The 18,915-nt window shown below is 46.3% G+C and overlaps 1 long non-coding RNA gene across 1 annotated transcript; it reads left to right on the forward strand.

Annotated features, from left to right (window-relative positions):
* Positions 1 to 9,366: 9,366 nt before the first annotated feature.
* Positions 9,367 to 12,013, forward strand: LOC121452201. The gene is made up of 3 exons (XR_005974823.1): positions 9,367 to 9,433; positions 10,361 to 10,415; positions 11,986 to 12,013. It is a non-coding gene; the product is annotated as an uncharacterized LOC121452201 (long non-coding RNA).
* The last annotated feature ends 6,902 nt before the right edge of the window (positions 12,014 to 18,915 follow it).

Consider the following 18,915-nt stretch of genomic DNA (forward strand, 5'->3'; position numbering starts at 1 on the left):
CCGAAAGTAGACTCCTAAGTAAACATTGTTTGCTTCATTCTCTTGTGGCTGTTACAAAACCAGGCAGATGCAACCTAAAGAAGGCAAGACTTATTCTGGATCCCAGCTTCAGGGGATACCAGCCCATCAGTGCAGGAATCCGCAGTGGCCGAGGTGACTCAGTGCTTGGTAGTTCGAGCTTGCAGGGCAGCCTGTTCACATCTTGGAGGATCAAGAAGCTGAGAGCTCCAGCTGGAATAAGAGGCTGCTGATAGACTCTTCACGGCCCACCCATGCCCAGTGACTCAGTAAGGCCCCCACATCCCAGAGACTCCATGGACCTCCTCCAACAGCATTGGGCTGTTCAAACACGTGATCCTGGGTGGAACAAGTATATATAGGCTCAGAAATAAAACTATCACGCTTCCTAGTCTAGGAGGGCACCTGTTTCAACTTCAGAGCTACCTTGGCCTGCTGCAAGTAATAGATCCTTCTTCGTTATTTTACCTTCTGAGTTCTCTCGGGAGCTGCAGTCACCAAACACAAACCCATTGCCTCTCATTACAGTATCTCTGGATTGTAGACATAGGAAGGGAGAACGAACTTCTTTGTCAAGAGAGCCCATCCAACTGTCAACATGATGGACTATGTCGATAACACAAAACAAACATAAAATGAAAGGTATCACAGCGCTCAGGAGGCAGAGGCGAGCAGATTTCTGTGAGTTCAAAGCCAGCCTGGTCTAAGGAGCAAGTTCCAGGACTGACTCCATAGCTACTGAGAAACCTTGTCTCAAAAAACAAACCAAAACGAAAGAAAGAAAGAAAGAAAGAAAGGAAAAAGTATCCACAGTAGCATGATATAAGGACTGTATCAATAAACTACAAGCACTGTGGTCATTTGCACAAAATTAAACCAATCTGCCAGGTGGTGGTGGCACACACTTTTAATTCCTAAACTTGGTGGCAGAGCCAGGTGGATCTCTGTGAGTTCAAGGCCAGCCTGGTCTACAGAGCCAGTTCCAGAACAGCCGGGGCTTTACAGAGAAATACTTTCTCTAAAAGCCGAAAAAGAGATTGTGCCCATCAACATTTCATCATGAACGGGGAAGATAGCCCATGAGGCTAATAAATTGCCTCTGCTTCAGTTAATATCCTCCCACTTACTCCTGGGAGGAAACTAATTAAATTCAAAGGGGCATACACAAGGAGATACAAAGTAAGAGGGAGGCTTGAGGAGAAAGGCTCCAGCAGGCAGCAGGGAGGTGAGGGAGGAGAAAAGGGTACAAAACAACTAAACTTCATTACATAAATGTCAAGCAAATTTTAGAAAGTGTCCCAGTAGGATCTGGAGATGCACCTCAGTTGACAATGTGCTTGCTTGCATGGCTTGCATGGCTTGCATTGCCTCAGCTGGCGACCTGCTTGCTTGCATGGTTTGCACGAAGCCAAGGGACTTGATCTCCAGTACTGCATAAACCAGGTGGAATGGTGCATACCTGTAATCTCAGCACTAGGGAGGAGGAAGCAGCAGGATCAGAAGTTCAAAGACACCTTCTGCTCCATAGTATGAAGCGAACCTGGGATACATGAAACCCTGTCAAAGGAAAAAAGAAAAGCAATCCAAAGTAGCGTCCAGCAGTACTGGATGGTAAAATGTTTGTCTAGTGTGTATAAAACCCTGTATTTCAGAACTGAAGGAAGGGAAACCACACACACACACACCCCAAGCCTAAGTGTCTGAGCTTAACAAGTACTATTTCACGTGATCTTCTGGACCATTTTACAAAGAAGAGTCCAAACCCCAGGGTGGTGGTGCATGCCTTTAATCCCAGCACTAAAGGAAAGCAGAGGCAGACAGATCTCTGTGAGTTCCGGGCTAGCCTGGTCTACAGAGTGAGTCCCAGGACAGGCTCCAAAGCTACAGAGAAACCCTCTCTCAAAAACAAAAACAAACAACAACAAAAGAAGGAGGAGGAAGAAGAAACTGGACCAAGGCCTGCCCAGTAGAAAGTGACAGAGCCGGGAATCCACTCTGCTTCCCTTAATCCCAGAGGCCCCACTCAAAGCACAGACGTGCGCTAACAGATCTGGCTCACGGTCTGGAATTCCTGTAGCTATTTCTGCCACCATACAGCATGCTCATGCTTTCCTTAGGCTTCCGTCTAAATATTCTTAACATGCAACCGTTTAATTTTAAAATTAGCTTGGTTCCCCAGAGATAAACTCTTTAAAGGTCAGATGTGAACTTGATCCTTTTTTGGGTTATCATAGAAAAAGGATCAGCGGAATTGACCTTGAAGGAGCTGCCTTGCAGGCTCGGGGACCCACAGTCTCTTCTGAACCACTGAGCACAGACACTGCTGTTACGGGAAGGGGTGCTTCCCACGCCTTTGATAGCAGGCATTGTTTTTCTTGACAAGACCAGGAGCAAAAGGATTTAATACCCATCTTCAACGTGAATGGAATCATGCCCCATTGATGATTAGATCATCAGCCCTAGGGAACCCCAGAGAGCTGCATTAGGCCGGCATGACGTGGGGGGGGGGGGCGCGGGCACTTAGGGGCCAGCAAGGATGGGTTCCAGGCACCCTCCCAGGCCTGACACTTCAAGGAGTTTCCCTAGGAAAAACCTCGCAGAGATCTGAAATCACCACACACTCTGGCCCGGACCAATTTCCAGGATATTAAATTAACCCAACGCACAGTTTGCCTGAGAAGATCAGATTTGTGAGCCATGAGTCAGCACAGAATCACGTGACACACGACAGGCGTACGCAGTCACTGCTGTCTCCTCCGATAACGATGGGGCGAGCTGGGCCACACAGAGAAAATTCTGCATACAGACCGCTCAGGATGAAGTCTGAGCCTACCGTTCACCTCAGCCAGCTGGCTGCGGTGGTATATCTGTGATCCACCTCCAGCCTTCCTTCTACTAACTGGGAGGATAATGAAGCCAAAGAGGGCCAACCAGGATCCTTTCCTGGAATTTTTAAAACTGGATGAGAAGAAAAAGGAATGTGTGTCACTCGACGTCCTGTGACGGATTGAAGGTAGGAGTGGCCACCAGCCTTTTTTCATCCCACGCCAAGATGTTGTGAGAGCCAAAGTTATGTTTTAAGTTTTAATTACAATGCCTAAGAGATCCATAAAGCAATAGTGCCTCTTACCTGTAAGCCCCTTGCCCAAGGACAGATACTTCGAGACTGAGGGAGGCTATTGTTTAGGGGAAATAACAAGCCACACGTTTCCACTCCTTTAAACAAATTTGTTTGACTTTTCTGCACTGGGTCTGCTTGATCATGTGTAGTTGGGAAGTACGCAGGCAGAAAATATATCAGCATATATGCTTGCCCCCATTGGACCTGGGGGGAAATGCATAGCCTTGTGGGTTTGCCTTTATAAACCTCTACAAAATGTGACTCCTCACCATCTTCTGAGAACACATCATGCACCCGATCACACTCACTTCCAAGTCCTTCCATGTCTGCACCCAACCCTTGTGACCCCACCACCAAAAAAAGGTAAAAATAACAATAAAAAGCTGGGAAGCTGGTGGCGCACACCTTTAATCCCAGCACTTAGGAGACAGAGACAGGTAGATCTCTGTGAGTTTGAGGTCAGCCTGGTCTACAGAGCAAGTTCTAGGACAGGTAAAGCTACACAGAGAAACCCTGTCTCAACAAAATAAAACAAAAACAAATAACAAAAAAAACAAACAAAAAAACCTCAAAAGAGATAGAGAGAGAAACAAATCAATTTGTGTTATCTATATACTCAGTGGAGCATGGTCAAACTCTCAGTGGCCGGCCCCTTAAATAGAACTGAATCATTCCCCTCCTGAACCACCGCCAGAAGCCATCGATTGTGGAGAGTTACCCTTCAGCATCCCTGCCACACTTTTAAGAGTTCCCTTTGGTGGCTAGGTTGTTATCTTTTTGTGGGGTGCGGGGTTTGGAGGGTTAGGGTTGTCATAGAAGTCTTCTATCACAACCACTTCTAATTGCAGTTTCAGGAGGATCTGACATCTCTGGCTTCCAAACACTCATGTACACCACCCCCAACACACACATAAATAAAAATCATCAAAATAAGTCTTTAAAAAAAGAAAAGAAAAGAAAAATATAATGCCGAGAACATCAAAGCCTCTTTTGGGAGTTTTTTGTTGTTGTTGTTTGTTTTTTAAGGTAAAAAGAATTTTACAAGTCAGTCAGTAGTGGGACAGGCCTTTAATCCCAGCACTCAGGAGACAGAGGCAGGTGGATCTATGAGTTTGATGTCATCCTGGTCTACAGAGTGATTTCCAGGACAGCCAGGACTACACAGAGAAACCCTATCTTGGAAAACCAAAAAAAGAATAAAAAATAAAAAAGAAAGAATGGAAGAGAGGAAGAGAAAAGAAGAAAGAAATTTACGAATATGAATGTAGTGGTTTGAAAGAAAATAGTGCCAAAGGGAGTGGCACTATTAGGAGGCCTTGTTGGAGTAGGTGTGGTCTTGCTAGAGAAAGTACATCACTGTGGAGGCGGGCTCATATATGCTCAAGCCACGCCCAGTGAGACTATCTACTTCCTGATGTCTTCTGATCAAGATGTAGCTAGCACCATGTCTGCCTGAATGAGGCCATGCTCACCACCATGTTCCCCTCCATAATGATAAAGGACTAAACCTCTCAACTGTCAGAGAGCCACCACAATTAAATGTTTTCCTTTGTAAAAGTTGCCATGGTCATGGTGTCTCTTCACAGCAATAGAAACAATGGGTATTTTCAGAGTAAGTTAACTTCTTGCTATTTCTCTAATGATGTTCCAGTAATTGATCCTAAAGGGGAGGGGAGGGAAAAGAATGGTGTGTATTGAACATTAATCACAAGCTTGTCAATTACTGAACCGCATTTTACTAATGGTCCCGATCATGAATCCTGGCAATCGCTGCTCCGGAAGAACCATTGGTCCACTTTGTCAACGCAGTTCAGATATCCAGTCTTAATGATTTTCTAATCCTCTGCCTCATCCTCTCTCTCTTACCATTCGACATCTGGATAAATTTCTACATGCTCTCTCTGTAGGTACGACTAGAGTGCCTAGAACAACAAAATAAATTCTTGGTGTTTGAATTCAAAACAAGCCCCTCTGCCCCCAGTGCTATGGGTCAAATCCAGGGCCTGTGGTGGGCTCTGCCACTAAGCTCGAGCCCAGCCCATGTTCAGTGACATTTATACCCTATAGCACATTCAGCTCAGCTTCTTTTCTGTTTGTTTGTTTGTTTTGTTTTTTCTTTTTTTTTAAAATATTTATTTATTATGTATACAATATTCTGTCTGTGTGTATGTCTGCAGGCCAGAAGAGGGCACCAGACCTCATTCCAGATGGTTGTGAGCCACCATGTGGTTGCTGGGAATTGAACTCAGAACCTTTGGAAGAGCAGGCAATGCTCTTAACCACTGAGCCATCTCTCCAGCCCTTGTTTTGTTTTTTCAAGACAGGGTTTCTCTGTGTAGCTCTGGCTGTCCTGGAACTCATTCTGTAGACCAGCCTGGCCTTGAACTCATAAAGATCCACCTGCCTCTGCCTCTCTGAGTGCTAGGATTCAAGGCATGGGCCACTACTGCCTGGCTTCAGCTCACTTTTGGTGTAGGAGGTCTTTCAGTATTTGTGTTGCTTTCATTGGTTAATTAATAAAGAAACTGCTTGGCCTGATAGGGCAGAACTTAGATAGGCGGAGAAGACAGAACTGTATTCTGGGAGGAAGAAATCAGCAGATAGAGCCGAGCTGCCATGAAGCTGCCAGATCAGATACGCTGAATCTTTCTCCATAAGCCACGACCTCATGGTGACATATAGATTATTAGAAATGGGTTAAATCAAGATGTGAGAGTTAGCCAATAAGAGGCTAGAACTTATGGGCCAAACAGTAATTTAATTAATACAATTTCTGTGTGGTTATTTCGGGGGTTAAGCTAGCCGGGCAGCAGGACATGGCCCGCTCGCTCCTCTTAAAACAGAGTGGCCCAAAGCAGCAGACTCCTCTTACAACACACTTTCATGTGCAAAGTAGTTTAACCATTTTTTTCTATTGTTATAAACATTTGTTCTAAAATGAAAAGCATGGGTCTGGAGACACGCTCTTGCTGAAGACCTTAGTTCAGTTCCCAGCATCCACACAGTGGCCCACAGCCATCTGTAACTGCATTTCCAGGCAATCCAACCAATGCCCTCTTTTACCTTCCACAAACACTAACATAAAAATGGTGCATATACATACAAGCGAGCAAAACGTTAACACATAAAACAAAATAAATAAATCTTTTTTTGTTTTTGAGACAGTTTTTCGTGTAGTCCTGGCTGTCATAGAACTTGCTCTGTAGACCAGGCTGGCCTCAAACTCACAGAGGTCTGCCTGCCTCCTGAGTGCTGGGATTAAAGGCATGTGTTGCCACCATCACCCAAAATATAAATAAATCTTTAAAGAATAAAATAAAATAAAACTTTGGAGGCAAAGTTCTATTACAAGTCAGAGGTTAACAAACTACGAGCAGCAGGGTTAAAGTTTTGTAAAATAAACTTTTATTGAAGCACGACCATGCCCATGCATACTGTGTGTCTGTGAGTGCTTTGCACTTACAGCAAAAAGAGTTGAGTTGCAAGAAATTGAATCTGCAAAGCAAAAAATACCTACTGTTGGCCTCTTCCAGCAGGTTTTCTGACTCTTGCCTAATTAAGTTAGAGAGGAGAAAGAGAGTAAGAAGTGTGTTGTGCATGTCGGGGGGGCTAGGGGGTGGGGGGTGGCAATGTTTTCTCCCAGCAAAAGAGGCAAGTTTGTTCTGCAGAGAAAAAGAGAGCAGAGTTATTAGAATTTAAGGAACTATGACACGAGCTTAGAGTATCCTAGGTCATGGAGAACAGACAGAGCCCATTCCAAGCTAAGCCCAAAGAGGGAGTTGGAGCAGAAATCAGGAATATCAAGGTATCCTCTGGCTGATCATTATCTTTACTTCTCATTCTTCAAGGTGATGTGAAGGAGTCCTTACTATTTGTGTGTGTGTGTGTCCAGTGTGTGTGTGTTGACATCATAAGGCTGCTGGCCCTAGAGAGAAGGGACGGGAAGAAAGGAAGGGATAGGTGTACGCTGGCATTCATCGTGTGTTTATACAGAGGTGTCCATGTGAGTGTGGTCTCCAGAGCTTGACAGCCTCACATCTGCTGTCTTTTTTGATCTCTGTGACTCTCAGCCTTTTCTTTTTTAAGTTGGTGCTCACCATGACTGACGGGCTGGCCAGCAAGCCCTCCTTCAGCATGTTCTCCCCCTTACCCTGACTAAGGTTACGCATGTGACCACCACTCTCAGGATTTTTACCTGGGTGTGTTGGGGATCTGAACTCAGGTCCCCATGCTTGCATGGATCCACCTCCCCAGCCCAGAGTCCTTGTGAATTGAGGAAACAATCATTCGGCGTCAGATGTTTGCTCCTGCTTGGTCGTGAAGCTCAGCTGTTCTGAGATCCAAGATGACAGCCGTTTAGGACAACGACCGTTGCCTTTTTGGAGTCTGGACTAGGACTATGAAGAGATGACCACAAATGCCTCATCACTGTTTGTACCTTCAGTCTTGAAGGGGAGTGAGGCAGGCGAGCTGTTGCCAGGTGCTCTTCAAGTGATTGGCATGTCTGTGTGTAGCTAAGCAGGAGCTTGGTCCAGAGTAAAAGAGACAGATGTGGACTAAAGACAGAGTTGGCATCTTCCCACTTTTAGTTACCTGAGGCCATAAGCAAGGAGTCAGCGCTTTTCGGTAAAGGCAGTTCCGGAGTGCCAGTTATGTAACCAGTGAGAACAGAAACAGTATCTCAAGGCTAGGGAAAGACAAAGGATGTCATGTGGCTCAGATGCCCCACCCTCAATGCCAGGATAATTTTTGGAGTTCCTATTTCAGAATTTAGAGAGACGGAAACAGAAGACAGATCGTTGGCTAGGTGGTTCCCCGAAAGTGTTAAGTGGGCTGCTCGGAGGGTAACAGCTCTGACAGCAAACTGAATCTTCGAGCTCATTCTTCGGAAATTCTGCCTAGCAAAGAGTCAGCATTAGGGCAAGGATCCTAGTGCCAGAGGCTTTGCTACTGTAGGAGAAATGTTCTACCCTGTGCTGTTCAGCACATAACTGCTTAGCCCTTGAAGTATCATTCATACAACCTGAGTTCTCACTTTCCTCTGTGATAGACAGGAAGCTTTGGTTCAGAAATCTTGCAGATGCTTGCCTTTGACTTGCTAAAGCATTGCAAGTATGGAGAGACAAAACGTTATAGACTGTGAATCAAAATCACATTGAATTATTTAAGCCTTTTAATAGCCATTTACCTCAACTTTTGTATTTGACCTAACATTCTTGAGCCCGATAAAATTTATGAAGACCTCCTCTGGGCTCCAGCAACCCTAGAGCTAAAAATGTCACATTCGAAACCTAAGGTAGACTCTCAACCTTCCTGTAACCCTGAAGCTCCCACCAAAATAACTGATTGATATCTTGATCTGACATTTTGACGGCTTTGTTCTGTGGCTATAAAAGGTCAGTAATCTCCATTGTGAAAGGTGTCATTGCGAGGTATCCCAAATCTCTCCTCGGGCCATGATCACTTATATTAAGCTGGGAATAAACTCTTTTTCCTCTCCTTGAAAGTAGACTTGTCATTTCACGTGTATACATCTGATGTCTTTTAATTTATAAGTTAAATAGCCCCAGGGTTGGAATGTAGCTCAGTGGTAGAGAGCTTGCTTGCATGAGGTTCTGATCCAGCCCAGAAGACAGAAAGCAGAGAAGCAGGGGGAGAGGAGCCGGGGAGAAGCTGGGAGGGGAGGAGAGGGAAAGAGAGGAAACCAGCCAGCTACAGTTCCGGCGCAAGACACTAGATTGCTTTCCAGGTACAAAATGTTCTCATACCACTTAAGAATTAAAAGGGGGTGACGAGAGGCCTGGCTTAGGGAACAGCCAGCATCATGGTCTGTTTTTGTTAAGTCCCCCAGCATTGTCTCTGAAGGGAATGCTTGAGTGTTCTGGCAAGTTCTCAGACATAACATCTGAGAGGGCGCCTCTGAAGCAAAACACAGGTTGCTTGCCACCAAGACGCAGATGCCTCAAGAGCTTTGATTTCCTCGTGATGACCCGCCAGACGCTGCTGTGGGAAGCCGGACAAAGAGTTCTGAGATGAGCGAAAACAGAGAGAAAAGGAAACAGACAAGCCCCAAGGAAGGAGAGGAGGGTGCAGAGTTGGGGCGGGGCGGCCGGGCAGCATCTTCAGCTGCAGGCTCTTCCTGCCCAGCCCTGCGCCAACCCTCCCCTTCTCGGCGCTCAGCTGTATTTGGCTGTTTCATCCCTTCTTTCCTCCGGTGAAAGCCTGTAATTACAGACACCAGGTGCGGCGGCTCTCTCTCCTCTCCGGTGACTCCAGCAGTCAGAGCTGTGAATGGTAATTTACCAACCACCACCGAAGTTTCCTTTCAAAAGCAGGATACGCTGGGTGTCATGTTACCTCACTCCGAAGCCCGAGACAATAGAAGAGGAAATAGAATTTACCCCTGGAACAAAGGAGTCTGCAGCTCACTTTTCTTTAGCCCTGGATAGGGTGGGATTGACTGTTGCCTCTATAGCGATTGTCCAGAATCGGTAAAGGAAGGGGCAGAAGTGTGGGCGCAGGGTGCTGCTGCGCCCTAACTGCCTGTGTGCGTTATTTGTTCCAGGCCAAATTAGAATGAATGCTGTAAATGGGTACCCCAGAACGATTAAGATGGTCTTAAAGGCAGACTTCTTAGGTTCAAATCCTACTGGTCACATGCCTTCTCAAACCTTTTTCGTTTACATAATGATGACGACCCCCCCCCCCTCTGCCCCACCTCCTCCCTTTCTCTGTTTTCTCTCCCCGTCCTGGCTCTTCCTCTTTTTTTTTTTTTTTTTTTTTTTTTTTTGCCATGTTGGAGCTTATACCTAGAGCCTCACACATGCTAGATAAGCACTCTGCCGCTTAGCCATATGACCAGCCCAGTCACGGCAATTGTACCCTTGTGTCCTGGTGCTATCTAGAAGATTTTAATGTTAGGACTCAGAAACCACCTGACTATGCTAGGGTAGGTGGGCTATAAATGCCAGCCCTGGGTGGTATCTGTTTGATTGCATTGCCTGGCTCTATGCTACCAGGCTGAGGCCAGGGAGCAAGCAGCCTGTGGGTGGTATCTGGTGTGTTGAGCCTTTCCTGTGTCCCCTGCTTCTAGAGGTTTTAGCCTGCATCTTTCCCCCCTTCTTCTCTCTCACTGTCTGGAATCTGAACGGCCAGGATGGAAAACCTGTGCCCTATGAACAGAAATAGACAGAAGTAATTAGTAACTTGCTTTCATCCCAGGTGACAAAGGGATGGACAAATGACATTGTGACTCGAACCCCAGGGACTCTGCGCTGTAAGTGCTCTGTGGGTCTCCTCTGGCTTTTCTCGGGAGTGGGCTAATGAGTGTCAGACCCCACTGGGGCTGCAACAGAGCCCAAGCTGTCATGGCAACGGAGGGGCTTGGGTCCCCTCCAAACCAATGCATTTTCTCAGGAGCCATTTCTGTAGGGTTTGCCCGTCCTTTTCTAGAGATCAAGCTTCCCCACGGCCCTGTCTCACTAGGCTTTCTGTGGTCTTGCTGCCTTTGAGGAGTTGGTGGGATGCTAGTTCCTGGCTGCTTCCCTCTTTCTAAGAAGTCAAGGGAATAAAATGGAGCAGTGATGTGTGGCACCTGGGAGGGAGAGGGCCCATGGGGGACAGTGGTAAGGATTATTAAGACATATTTGAGGAGATTGCCTTTCCTTTCCCAAGGAGTTAGGTTCTGTACTTAGTGAGCACCATAGCTGCCATGAGCTGGGTGTCTTCAGGTTCTTGCCTTGAAAATTCTAAGCATGGAATTCATGAACACATGGGGTGAGTTTTAGCGAGTTTTTTAATAGATGCATTGTTGGAAATTTAAATGTGTGTGGTGGTGCGGGGGAGCTTCCTGCGTGTCAGGAAGGGGGTCCAGGAATTAGGGGGTCATTGAACTGCTAGCCCGGAGCCTACTTTGGAAGGACTTACGGTAGAAACCTGGGTGAGGGATGAGGAGTGAGCTGGAGTCTATAGCCCCAGCCTGGTGTGCGGGCGCCGCCTCTCAGTTTCAAGCATGCGACTGCATACAGGCCAGGCAGAGGGTCTCTTTAGAAGACAAGAAAGACACAAGAGCACAGCTCTCTTGCGACACCCCTGGCCTCTGGGGGATGTTCATCCTTGAACTGCTGCCTTGGTTGGAGGCCCTGCTCTACCTGGTCAATTTCTATGTTCTGTTCTCATCAGGAAGACCAGACACCTTAACAGGGATGGAGAGTGTAACACTGAGCCCACAAGACCTCCTCCTGGACTCTGGGACAGCCGCGTACCCTGTCCATTCACCGTCTAAAATGACTGATCACAATCAACTGGTTAGAACTTAGGCCAAATTCAGTCTAAGTGACACAATTGATAGCCACAATGCTGTCAAGTCAGCAGTCCTGACCCTTCTCCTCACTCCTCAGGGGTAGCCATGTTGGCTTCTGTATCTCCAAAGGTGAAGGGTCCTTCTCTCCCAAAGACAGTCCACAGATAACTTTTCCAGCCATGCTTCCATCATGTGCTCTTTTTGAGTGAAAAGGGTAAAGCATTAATGTTAAGCTGGGAGGGTCACCCCAGCCCCTGGCCTCCATCCCAGCCCCTTGGCCTGGGAGTTGCATTGGTCTGGACTCCAAATCCCAGCATGCCAAGTCTTGACCCCTCCCCAGGGTATTTAAGTGGGTGCCCAAAGGAAGAACACATGGTCCTGGGTTTTGCATGTGCTCCCCGGTTTTCTGTCTCCCCTGACATGCTCTCGGCCACCCGAGAGTGCTGCATTTAATAAAACATGGGCATTTTAATTTGGTTTGATTTGGCCTGACTGGATTTCTTTGTGCCGGTGGAGTGGCTCATCTTAGGCTTTTTCCTTACAGGTGGATTCGCGCTAAAGATTCAGATGGACCTGAGAGACAGCTTCTGCTGTTGCCTGAAGTATCCCTGGCTGTTCACTGTGACTTTCCATGATCCACAAACAGTTCTGTCTGAGAACAGGGTCACCTCGTCTACATAATTGTATGGCTCCCCATGTGAGCCTTCCACAGGCATGGAACGATCACCATGCAGGCTCTGCAGGGGCTGGGGACAAAGAACCCAGCTAGATTCCCATAGATTGCAGGAGGCCAGGAAAGATGAAGTACTGGAACTCCAAGACCACACAAATCTTCCTAATGTCCCTGCTCGCATGGAAGTTTCTGGTGCGTGCACCGCACATTCAGCTAAATGAAATGTCCCTCTAGCTCAAGCAGCCTTAGGGATAGCACTGGAGACTCCTGTGTTTTACAAAGACCGTTGCACATCATAGCCTGACTTTCCTGAGCCCTCTTGGTCCAGCATAACTGAGTAGAACGTGAGAACATGCCTCAGATGGGGCTTGTCTTCCGTCTCCATAGCAACGACCCTCTCTCAAGGAAATCTCCCTATACAGTCCTAAGGTAAGAGCTGACTCCTGTGTTTTCTTGGGGTGGAGCTAACTTGTCAGTCAGCTGCCATTTCTCCACTCATTCCATCTTCTCTGTACAGCATCCATGATATTTCCTCCACAGCCGCTACAAATCTTTTCTTAAACTTTCTTCCCTACAGTTAGCACAGGGGGCTGCAGGGATGGCTGAACGTTGAATAAAATCTCCTATTTAAATACTGAGTATGAATATCACACTCACAGCCTCTATCAGGGGCCTGGTTTTATCTTACATGTCCTTTTGCTCTATGTCAGAAGTTGGCACCTACCGGAGTCAAAGGCAGCTGTCTCGTAGTTTAGCCTGTTGCATATGGGAGGGTCCAACAAGGGAGCTCAGCCCTGCAAAGATTCTTGATAATGGCTGTTGAGTAGCTAGCCAATCAGATCTCTCTTGGGGAATTGGGACTAACATAGGTTCTCCATTTGTTGTTGACAGATATGCTTATGTTCTGTTTTGACAAGTGACTGCCCTCTCTCCCTGGCTTACCATAGTGAACTTAACTTTCAAACACACTATATGTAAATTATAAACTATAGGTGTGGCTCCGTCCATGTGCAGTTCACTCTGGGACCTAGGAAAATGGAATATCTCCTCCATGGAACTGTGTCAAGTCTGTGGCCAGGGAGCGGCTAGCAGCATCCCTTGGTTAAGTTATCTTCTCGGCCAGCCTGACAGCAGTGGGACATCCATGTATAACCTTTCAAGGAAATGACCCACAGGACTTTTAGAGAAGGCCATGGTATATCTTGGAGAAAATACATTAGCTAGAGCAATCGTCTTAGAGTACATGCATTAAGGGTTTCTATTGCTGTGAAGAGACCAATGACCATGGCAACTTTTATAAAGGAAAACATTTAATGGGGTGGCTTGCTTATAGTTCAGAGGTTCGGTCTGTTATCATCATGGTGGGACATGGCAGTGTGAAGGCAGACAAGGTTGGAGAGGTAGGTGAGAGTTCTACAGATTGCAGGCAACAGGAAGTGGTCTGTCTATTATGGCTATTGATGATTTCTTATTGTTTGGTAGTGGGGGTGGTAATTTTATGGGATGTTTTGCTTTTGAAATAGGTTTCACTGTGTAGCCATGATTTGACCCTGATTGCAGGTAGTTGACACAATTGTTGCTTGGCCTGCATGTATTATCTAGTTTTCTGTTGCTCTGCTAAAATACTAAAACTGGAGCAACTTACTAGAGAGTTTGTTTTGGCGTAAGCTTCCAGGGGGATGAGAGGCCATCGTGGCAGGAAAACATAGCAGGGAGCTGAGGCCATCCCTGGAAGAGACGTAGGAGAGTAGTATCCACCTGAAAAAGGGTTTCCCACCTTTGGCTTTGCTGAATTCCTGTGTCTAATTTTGAGACTGATAAGGATTGTGCATCGGGATTAGTAAACTCTGGTCAATCTTATCTCTAAGGAGTCTGAGGCCCAAGTGACAATCCATCTGCCGTTGTCCTCAGTGACTTTTTTCCAAGGGATGATCGCAGCTGGGGTGCTGCGCAGTCTTTATTGTTCCTAGGTGGGTGGTTTGGTGAGTGCTATAACTAATAGCCTCCCACCATCCTTGTTTATCCTCTTTGGCCAGTGGTTGTTTTGCCCAGTCCCTCTTGCTCCAGGGCGTATTCCGGGTGGTCAGGTAAGCTAGACTCCACTGGTTCTAGGGCCATTTCCCTGGTGGCCAAGTAAGTCATTCTATTGCCTCTGGCTTCTGGGGAATCCCCTTTCAGCATCTTGCGGAATGGACAATGGCCACCCTCTTGAGTAACCAGATAGTTTCCAATCGGGCTAAGATTTCTTCTCTATTTTGATCTCTTTTAGTTATCTTCTTTCCCTGAATAGAGCCCCATGCTCATAGGCCATGGCAAAAGCATATGAGCTATCAGCGTATACGACGATAGCCTTGGCTTTTCCCCAGCAGAGTGGTTGAGTCAAAGCTAAAAGCTCAGGTCAGTGAGCTGAGGTTACCCTGCTTAAAGATTACTCTTACCTTGGGTCACCACCACGGCCCCTGCATACATGCTCCTGTCTTGGATGAAACTGCTCCCATCTGTGAACAATACATCATCTGATATTGCCAACGAGACATCAGTCATATCAGGTCTGATAGGCTCCTTCAGGTGGCAGTGTTGGATACTCTGCAGTGCTTGATAGTGATGGTTCAGAGAGGGGGCCCTGGAACATATCCGTGTACATAACCCCTAAGAATCCTCTGCAGCAGGTTCATTCTTCTCCAACCCTGGGGGTCCTGAGGCATCTAAGTATCAGAATCCAGTGTCTAGCGATCTTGCTGGGGCCTCTAAAATATTACAGGGAGTCGACTACAGCTGACCAGATCCAGTGCATAGACAATTGAAAGTCTGTTCCATCCAGCTGGGACTACACTCAGGTATTTGGGGACCCAAGTGTAGCCCCTCAAGTATTTAGACCAAAAAGCTTTTAAAGGCAAAAACCACATTCTGGTATCTTGCTCAGCAGCTGTAGGAGGTAGTTTGCATAAGCAGGTGCTTAACAGAAGTTAAGTATGGGGCATCCCTGCCTCAGATCCTGGAACAGAGTAAGGTAATTTTCCATAGGTTTTTCTATCAAGGAGATCAAGTTGCAGTTTAAGTTGACATGGCCTCAACAAAAATAAAAGATGGTGGAATCTTTGCACTGCCTTGCCCTGTCACAATTGGGAACTAAGTGTTCAAATCCTGAACCCTGGGAGGGGGTTATTTCTCATTCAAACCCACCATACCCCACCATATATGCTAAGGACAGATCTTTCTAGTTACCCAAATCTACCCATTTCCAACCTGTTTTGTAGCCTTCACACACACACACACACACACATACACACACACACATACACATACACACACACACATACACATACACACACACACACATACACACACATACACACACACATACACACACACACACACACATACACACACATACACACACACACAGATTTCTAATGGACTGAAAAAATATACACGCATGGTGTCCATGAAAGATGCTCATATGTATGCATGTGGGCACATACTCTCTCCACTTTGCTTATTGAGGCAGGGTCTCTTGTTGAATGCAGAACCCACTGATTCTTGTTGGTCTAGCTAGTCAGTTTGCCTTTGTTCTGGAATTACAGGTGGCCACCATGTTTGACCAGCATTTACATGGGTTCTGGGGATCAGAGCCCTGGTCCTGCATCTTGTGGATAAGCAGGCGTTTTATCCCTAGCCCTCTAACAGACTTTGTATCCATTTCACTGTAGGCTTGAAGTAACAAGTCAATAAGAAGGCACATGCTGATTTTTGTTTGCTGCTTTCTGTGTGGCAGGCAGTGTGTTAGGTGTCTTATACATTTATTTTCTAACACTTTCTTGGAGAAGACAAGCATGGAAAGGCAAATTGCTGGTAAAGAAGACTCACAGACTCCATTTCTTTGACTAATCAGAAAACAGAATGGGAAGTCAGGGGCTGGAGAGATGGCTCAGTGGTTAAGAGCACTGCCTGCTCTTCCAAAGGTCCTGAGTTCAATTCCCAGCAACCACATGGTGGTTCACAACCACCTGTAATGAGATCTGGTGCCCTCTTCTGGCCTGTATACTTAATAAATAAATAAATAAATCTTTAAAAAAAAAAAAAAGAATGGGCAGTCAGGAGCCATGATCATCACAGGAATCTGTCATTGGTCCTCACCAACTAACAGGAACAGGAAATAACTTTTTGGCTATTCTGTCTCCATCTTTGGTCATGGCTGGTAAGACAGGAAGAGAAAAGGAGCTACTCAATCCATTGTAAATAAAACTGGTAATCTTTAGTGTTGGGGAGATGGGAATAAGAGCACTAGCTATGCATGGAGGAGACAGAACTCAAGTTCAAATCCCCAGCGACTATGTCAAACCTGGAATGGTCATGTTGTAACTGTAACCCCAGGATTGAGATGATAGGCATACTAATGTAGCCAAAATGGCAAGCTTGTCAGTCTCAAGAGTCTCCATCTCAAAAGATGGAGGCAGAGTGACTGAGGAAGACTGTACTCAGGCCTCTGGATGCATGTGCTTGGGCCTATGCACCCCACCACCACATACATACACCAACACACACAAATCAAACAGCAGAAACAATGAAAAAAAAAAGGCTGGTGATGTTATAAAAATGATGCCAGGAAAGTGGAGCATCCATGGGCAAGAGGATGCTGTATCAAACACACAGACTCAGACTGGTCCCAAGACCCAGAGGAGTGGGCTTATGCAATAGCTGCAAGAGACAGCATGACAATATTCACCTAACACATATGTCACACTAAAAACAAACTCTTAGTGAACCAGATAGAGGTGGTATTCATTGTAAGGAACACGAAGAAACAGCAGCCCATCAAATTGAGACTAGCTTAAACCATCCCCATTTTCTGCAGCTTCATTTGTGGGCTGGGGTCGAGGCTGCCTGCAGCAGTGCCCAAAGGTACACAGGAAGCTCCAACAGCATTTGTGGTTTGGCCCCTCTGCATGCATGTGCTTGATCCAGTATGCACAGTTCAAGTTAGAGCCTGACCGTTGACACCTGCTGGCCCACAGCTAGCCAGCCCAGCAAGGTGGTGCTGGTCATGGAAAGCACTTTCTCACCATGCCCAGTTCTGCCAGAACCATAGCCATGTTTGTAATCTCTACTTCTGTGTTCTAGAACATTCCACTCGGGTTATCTAGCAGGTGTATGTTCTTGACCAAGCAGCCAACCAATATCAGTCATCATAGCTAGATCTAGGGCTAAGGTGCACAGGATGATGATTCTTGTGTATTATTGCTATCTTTAAACTTTATGTGCATTGGTGTGAAGGTGTCAGATCTCCTGAAACTGGAGTAATAGATAGTTGTGAGCTGCCATGTGGGTGCTGGGAATTGAACCTACGTTCTCTGGAAGAGCAGTCGCTGCCCTTGACCACTGAGCCATCTCTCCAGCCCTCTTGTGGATTATTAAAATACCATTGAGTCTGAGAGGAAAGTAAGGTTTTGATAAACAATAGTGAAAATTCTTTTCAAGAAGCAAAGAACAAGCTGGGTGGTGGTGACAGCACACACCTTTAATCCCAGCACTGGGGAAGCAGAGGCAGGTAGATTTCTGTGAGTTCGAGACCAGCCTGGCTTATGAAGTGAGTTCCAGCACAGCCAGGGCTACACAGAGAAACCCTGTCTCGGGGGTGGGGGGAGCAGCAGCAAAGAACATAAAAAGCCTTTTCATAGGGCATGTGCTTCAATGTAACCTCTCATCCCTGGGGCCTTGGAGTAGAAAATTCCTGTTGAGTCCGACATCTTGTCTCCTGCCACCATATTTTCCTTTGCTCAGCTGTTGCTTTTAAATAGATACCTGGTTAACTGGGTTTATGCAACTCCAATATCACTATACTTAACCTCTTCCACCAGAACACTTCCCCTCATTATGAGTGTCTTAGGATTTTATCACCATGAAGAGGCACCATGACCATAGAGCCTCTTTTTTTTTCTTTCTTTCTTTCTTTCTTTCTTTCTTTTTTTTTTTTTGGTTATTTCCAATTTCTTTGTATAGCTTTGAAGCCTGTCCTGGAACTCCCTCTGTACAACAGGCTGGCTTTGAACTCAGAGATCCATCTGCCTCTGCCTCCTGAGTGCTGGGATTAAAGGCGTGCGCCACCACCGCTCAGCTGACCATAGCAACTCTTATGAAGGAAAATATTTATTTATTTTTTTTTCCCCGAGACAGGGTTTCTCTGCAGCTTTGGAGCCTGCCCTGGTACTAGCTCTTGTAGACCAGGCTGGTCTCGAACTCACAGAGATCCGCCTGCCTCTGCCTCCCGAGTGCTGGGATTAAAGGCGTGCGCCACCACCGCCCGGCTGAAGGAAAACATTTCATTGGTGCTGGCTTACAGTTTGAGAGGTTTGGTCCATTATCATCATGGCAGACATGGTGCTGGAGGAGCGAATAGTCCTACATATTGAGCCAGATGCAACAGAAGAAAAAACTGTGTGCTGGGCATAGCTTGACTGTATGAGACCTCAAAGCTTACCCTTACAGTGACACACTTCCTCCAACAAGGCCTCACCTCCTAATAGTGCCAGTCCTTACAGCCAAACAGTCAAACACCTGAGTACGGGGTGGGGGGGCATAACCTATTCAAACCACCACTACAATGAGCATTTACAGCATGAAGCCATTTCACATGGTTGTATCATCACTGCTATGGTGGTGTACACCTTTAATTCCAGCACTTGGGAGGTGGATCTCAGTGAGTTCAAGCCCAGCTTGATTTACATAGTTCTGGGCTAGCTACACAATGAAAAACCTTCAACAAAAACCCACAAATGAAATGGCGCAGTAGGAGACAAGACT

The sequence above is a fragment of the Microtus oregoni genome, unplaced genomic scaffold (assembly GCF_018167655.1).
Source record: "Microtus oregoni isolate MIOR12 unplaced genomic scaffold, Mior012 000009F_ref0000495, whole genome shotgun sequence".
NCBI lineage: Eukaryota > Metazoa > Chordata > Mammalia > Rodentia > Cricetidae > Microtus > Microtus oregoni.